Source organism: Rattus norvegicus, chromosome Y, assembly GCF_021556685.1.
Source record: "Rattus norvegicus strain SHRSP/BbbUtx chromosome Y, alternate assembly SHRSP_T2T, whole genome shotgun sequence".
In the NCBI taxonomy this organism is placed as follows: Eukaryota; Metazoa; Chordata; class Mammalia; order Rodentia; family Muridae; genus Rattus; species Rattus norvegicus.
The window spans coordinates 35,670,729-35,676,728 of NC_141555.1; the positions used below are offsets into that span (position 1 = coordinate 35,670,729).

Here is a 6,000-nt window from a genome sequence, read left to right on the forward strand (position 1 = left end):
TACATTTAGAAGTTTTAAGAAAGCAAGTTATTCTTTGACAATTCCGTAGATGCACAACACATGTATGGAAGCCCTCTACACTCTCAACCTCATCCTCCCCAAGCAACATACCCTCTTTGGACTAAACCCTGATAGCACTTGCATATCTTTATTATTTGTTTCATAAACCCCTGGATTTAACCTGAGCCATTTCGGTGAACATGGGTGTGAAGCTATACATTTAACCACTAGTAAGACACCAGTGGCTACATCATTTTTTTTCTCCAGCACTGTCCTTAGTTACTTTGAATAGGCAGGGTCAATATTATTTAGGGTCTGTTCAGATAGATTGTGACTTCTTGAGTGTCACAACTGCATGATGTTCAGAAGACAGCAACTCACAGATCTCCTTATCTCTTAATTAGCCCTTGAAAGAATCCAAGCCCTGCACTTCATATTATCTCTAAACCAGAAGTTATCTCCAATGAGTAATCATTTGAAAATGAAAACTGAATTTTCTCCAAGGGAATCTCACTGGGTACAAAAATTAAATTTAAGTTTAGACTGTGTATAAAGCACTAAGGGAACTCAACCTTATCTTTGGAGGTTCCTTGTCTCATAATGGGTCAGGACTTTTTCTTCATGATTTCTTCTTCCTTATGTTATTTGTTTATGTATCTATTAATTGTTACTCTGTATGTTTTGTGTATATATTTTCCTGGTTTTATGTTTCCATGGAATTCCTGAGTGTGTGATTAGAAGTCTGGGTCCCTGTGTCTGTACCTGATTCTTGTACCTTGTACTGGTTCTTTTCTATCTGCTTGTTTTGTTCTACTCCAGTTCATTAACTTGCATTTTATTTTTATCGCTGAGATGACTGTTTGTTTTCTAGTGAGAGTCGGAAGAATGTAGATACAGATGACAGGAGAGGAATAGAAGAAGGAGGGAATAGAGGGAAGGCAAGTCATAACTCAAATATATTGCATGAATAAGTCTAATTTTAAGAAAATAATTTTAAAAACATACTTTCTAGGGCCTGTCTGCGCAATTTTCACAAATTTTAAACCCTTTCCAAGGCACAGACAATGATTTTTTTACAGCCAATCTGGGACTGCCACTATGGGAGTGAAGCCTCTATAGAGTTGCAATAATGCAGTAGGAGAGTCTTTAAATGCTTCCAGAGACATCAATCCACTGAGGTTCAGTGGGAGTTTCACATGATGGATGTTACAATTTTTTAAATGGAAGATATACATTCAGTTTTCATGAAACTCTTCAAGATCGAATTAAAAGTTGTATGGGATACAATCATGGCATAGGTTTTTTCCTTTGAAATTTTCAAAATTAACCCAAATAATACTAAAATGCCATAAGTAAATCAGAACATATTGTATCCTATGCCCATGTCAACATGACAATTAAGAAATAGAAGTAGATGTGTATCAGTGGATAAAATCTCTTTCTGTAGAGGCACTATAATATTTCTGGGACAATTTCATTTTGTTGGTAGATGGGTTAAATCAAAGTCTGATAATGAAGACCTTACTGTAAAAGACCATTCTATTACTAAGGGACTCTCAAACCCTGTTGTATAGAATGCTACCATTTCATTCAATCATCTGAAGCAACTTTGGCAATGTCTTTATGACATTAAAATGACTGCACAGCAGTTAGTGTTCATCAGTATCTCTTCTTCAAGCAGAATACTTCTCATTTCATCTTTGGTGTAACAAAATTCCAAATTCAATTTCATGTAAATTGGATGATGATGGTGATGATGATGTTGATGATGGTGGTGGTGGTGGTGGTGGTGGTGGTGGTGGTGGTGGTGGTGATAGTGGTGGTGGTGAAGATGATGAAGAAGAAGTCAGAAAACGATATTTTGGAACAGTGAACAAAGCCCATACTATTTTCAGTGTTTTCCCTATCTTTAGTGTGTCTATGTTCAACACTGAAACATAATCTATTGTAAGTGCTAGGTTGGTAAGGAAGCTAGGTTTAAGCTCATCAATAGCTCACAAAACACCAGAAGAGAAAGCAAAATTTGTCATGAGAAATATATATATATATATATATATATATATATATATATATATTCTCACAAGAAACACTTATCATAACCATAGCAATGAAACAATATAATTTTGTGAAGCACCTAATTCCCTTTCAGAGTTTAGCTAATTAATATAAAGTGATCATGTACAGAGTACAATCCCTGGCTGTCAGGACCAAAGCCCAAGGATTTTAAATTTTGTTGTCCTAGGTGTTTAAAAATGAATGACATAATTGATGGCAATGTGCAACTCTAAAAATCTTACCATATAAGTCACAAAGACACCATAATATATGCTATGTATCAGGTTAGAACCTTTATATTCATATTTATTCAGAGTTTCAAAGAGTAAAATTGTTGAGGTTAGGAACGGGACATTTTTTTGGTTTGCATTTACTTCTATAGTGTGCAGTTTGGTTTTGTGGATCATTACACAGTGTTTCATTTTATTTTATTTGAACAGGTGATATAAATTAACTGTACAGATTAATGAGCCTCAGTTTGATATTTCAATAATGCAGACAGCATGCACTAAACCAGTGTAACTATGTTTTTTCACTGACTTTTCTGCAACTTAACAAAAGTTAGGATACTCTATTCTACTTTTACGGAAAAATGACTTCCATAGGATATAAAAATCCTCAATATATTTTCAGAACTTTTATTCTTATTTTAGAATTTTTATTTATTCTTCACACATGTTTGCAATTTACCTTGATCACACCAATCCTTAACTTTGTTCTACTCTCTCTGGATTCATTCCCTTTCCAGCTACATGTCCTTTATATTTTCCTGTTTTATTTTCTTTATAATCCAATGGTTCACTGAGTACTGCCTGCTGGGATCTTCCCTAATTCATTGTCTTAATTGTGTACATGATTGTTTTCCAAATCCATTTTCTGTAATAATTTTGGCTACAAAAGTGGCCTAGCTATAGAATCAGTATAACAGTGTAAATATTGTGGACCTACTTCAAATGATAAACACCCAAATCCTTATTTTATCCCAAAATTACCAGACATCAGTAAATCAGAGGAGAACATGGACTATAGAATTTGGTTCTCTAGTCCCATTTGAATTCAATTCTGCACTATCTAACTTACTGTGTTCCCATGGTCAGACTTGAGTGTTGTGTATATTTTACCATGATTTATTCTTCAGGAAGAATAAGATACAGGAGTAAAAACAGGGAGAGGAATGGCTTGAGGTCCATTTAAACCTCAACTCAATATGTTCATTAGTACAGGAGAGAGTTTATTTGGCATTGTCCTTTGTGTATTCTACATTCTTGACTTAGTTTCTTGGCAGAAACACAATCCCTCTCCTGCTGCGCAGTGTTTCATGACATTACACACTTTCCTATACTCAAACCCTCACATAAAAAACATACAACACAATAATCTTTGATCCAGTTGGTTAGATATAATAGCCCACTTAAACATACAAAGCCAGGTACCATACATCCCTTAAGAACATTAACAACGACCTGTAAATACACAGAGCAGAATCTTAAATTCACATACCATGGCTTCTCAATCTGTCATCTTCCTTTCTCTCTTTTTTCCTCTAGTCTCCTCCTCTTCCTTCAAACTTCTCTTCCGCACATTCTTCCTTCTCTTCCCATGATAACTTTCCTTCTGTCCTGTTCCTGCCACTCACATATACTTTACAAATTCAATGGGGTCTTGGTTCTGGTGAAGAAACCTGAATTCTGAGTACAGGACTATGCAGCTGACCTTGGGGCCGGGGAATTAGCTTCTACCACAGATAACTTCAGGGCAAACCACAACATGAACCCTAGTGTCAAACCAGTGAACTGAAAATGAACTACTTGTTTGCAGATTTTGAGAAAGGATTAGAAGAGATGAAGGTGCTTTCAACCCCATAAGAACAACAATGCCAATGAAACAGAGCTTTCTGGTAGTTGACCAATATTCAAAGAATATACATGAACAGACCTATGTCTCCAATGCATATGTTGTAGAGGATGGCCTTGTTGGGTTACAATGGAAGGAGAATCCTTGGTACTGCCTACGTTTGACTCCCAGTTCAAGTGAATGTCCAGGGGCAGTAAGAGAGGTTATAATGAAAAGAGTAAGGGGACTGGTAAGGGATATTATAGTCAGGAAACTGGGAAAGGAAATAATATTTTAAATGTAAATTTAGAAATTTCCAATTAAAAAAGCAATACAATTTGTTAAAAATTTTAAAAAAATGAAAGAAATAAAAGAAAAGAAATCTTCCAGTTAATCACAACTATTGACTCAGAATTTTAAAGGGTCACTGTCAGGGAATGGTATTCAGAGTAATACTAGTGGAAAGACTGATATGATGTAGTCTCATCAAGAAGCACTTGTCCCTCCCAGATATCAATGCCAGACACAAACTACATCATTAGAATTCAATGCATGGAGGAGTTTTCTCTGTACTGAGGACACAATACTTGCCTTATCTTTCTTCCTTAGGACCTTTTCCTTCTTGGTAAAATGGTAAAAGCTATGAGCTCTCAGGAAAAATTATAGTGCCCTTCCCAACACGTGGATTTTGGGATAAAGAAATGAATTATATAAACTATCTGACTACCAAGAAAAATAACAAGCATGGAAGTTGAGATGCTTCTGAGAGGCCCCCAGCTCCTGATTCCATATGTGGAAATCTCAGATCAGGGCTATCTCTTCAATGGATCAACTCAACCCCTACCCAAGACTCAAGGGGATTTCCCATTGACCACGTATTTCTTCCCTTATCATACCAAGACAGAAGGCCAGCTTCATATTCCCCATGTCTGATCACTTCATCCTCTGTGTTCTCCCTCTCAAATGGCTGTATACAATGCATTAAAGGACAATTAGTGAACCCTAGAGGTCCTGAAGGGATATCTGAGAGGCGGTTGCAGTCAGGACACTTGTGACATCACAGAAGAAGCTAAGGCTTTCCAGGATACAAGAGTTATTTCAGGGAGGCCTAATGAAGTCACTGAAAACTGCCATGGTCTACCTGCTAAACAGCTTTCCTTACATTGACCAAATTTGAGGGTGACACTTTCAGGAGAGTCTCCTGTTTAAGGGTGGAAACCTTTACACACTACATCTCTCTAAAGGTAGAGATTTCTCTTTGTTTCATTAGGGGTTACTTGCTCTGAATGGACAAAGTTAGGGGCTGAGCATGGCTAGAAAAGATTTAGCAACATAGAGTGGAGGAGATTCTTCTAGATAATATTTTTCCCCAGGTTCATTCCTGTGACATACAGTTCAATATCCCAGGTTTTCTCTATATCCCAAAGGACAATATTTTGCCTACAGAACTTAATTGAATGAATATTGTATTTCACTTTCTCATTGTACATTCCACGATGAGACTTTATTAATATTCCTGTATGTGCACTCAAAAATTCTGTTTCCAATTCCATTTTCAGCAAAGCAAATGACATAATGACTATAGAATTCAGTTCTCTAGTCCTATTTGATAGCAGTACTACACTATCTACTTTCCTGTGTTCCTATTGCTAGAATTAGGGTTGGATGTTTTACCGTGATTCTCTCTGAAGGCCAAACATACGATACTGGAGGATGGGCAGAAAGAAGGATGGCTTGAGGACCAGTGAAACCTCTACTTCAATAGGTTCATAAGAAGTTGAGGGAGTCTATTTGGCACTGTCATTTCTGAAGTCTACATTCTTGACCTAGTTGCTCAGAATCCATGTTACAATTCCACCTAACCACATACGTTTAGGATCCACCAAAAGTATATATATATAAGTCAGCCACCAAAACTAGATGAGATTGATGTAGCTAAAAAGTGCCTTCTGCCAGCAACCGTATATATATATATATATATATATATATATATATATATATATATATATATATATATATGTGTGTGTGTGTATAATTTCCTGAGAGACACAGATAGATCATACCAACTACAGAAATTAATGCTAGTGGGAAATCAGTGAACTGAAACAGACC

General features: G+C 36.3%; 1 long non-coding RNA gene across 1 annotated transcript in view; it reads right to left on the reverse strand.

Annotated features, from left to right (window-relative positions):
* LOC134484756 (uncharacterized) overlaps positions 1-4,882 on the reverse strand; it is a 56,246-nt gene extending 51,364 nt beyond the window's left edge. The window contains exon 1 of the long non-coding RNA XR_015647311.1: positions 4,785-4,882. This is a non-coding gene — a long non-coding RNA (uncharacterized LOC134484756). The remainder of the gene's footprint in view (positions 1-4,784) is intronic.
* Between the last annotated feature and the right edge of the window lie 1,118 nt (positions 4,883-6,000).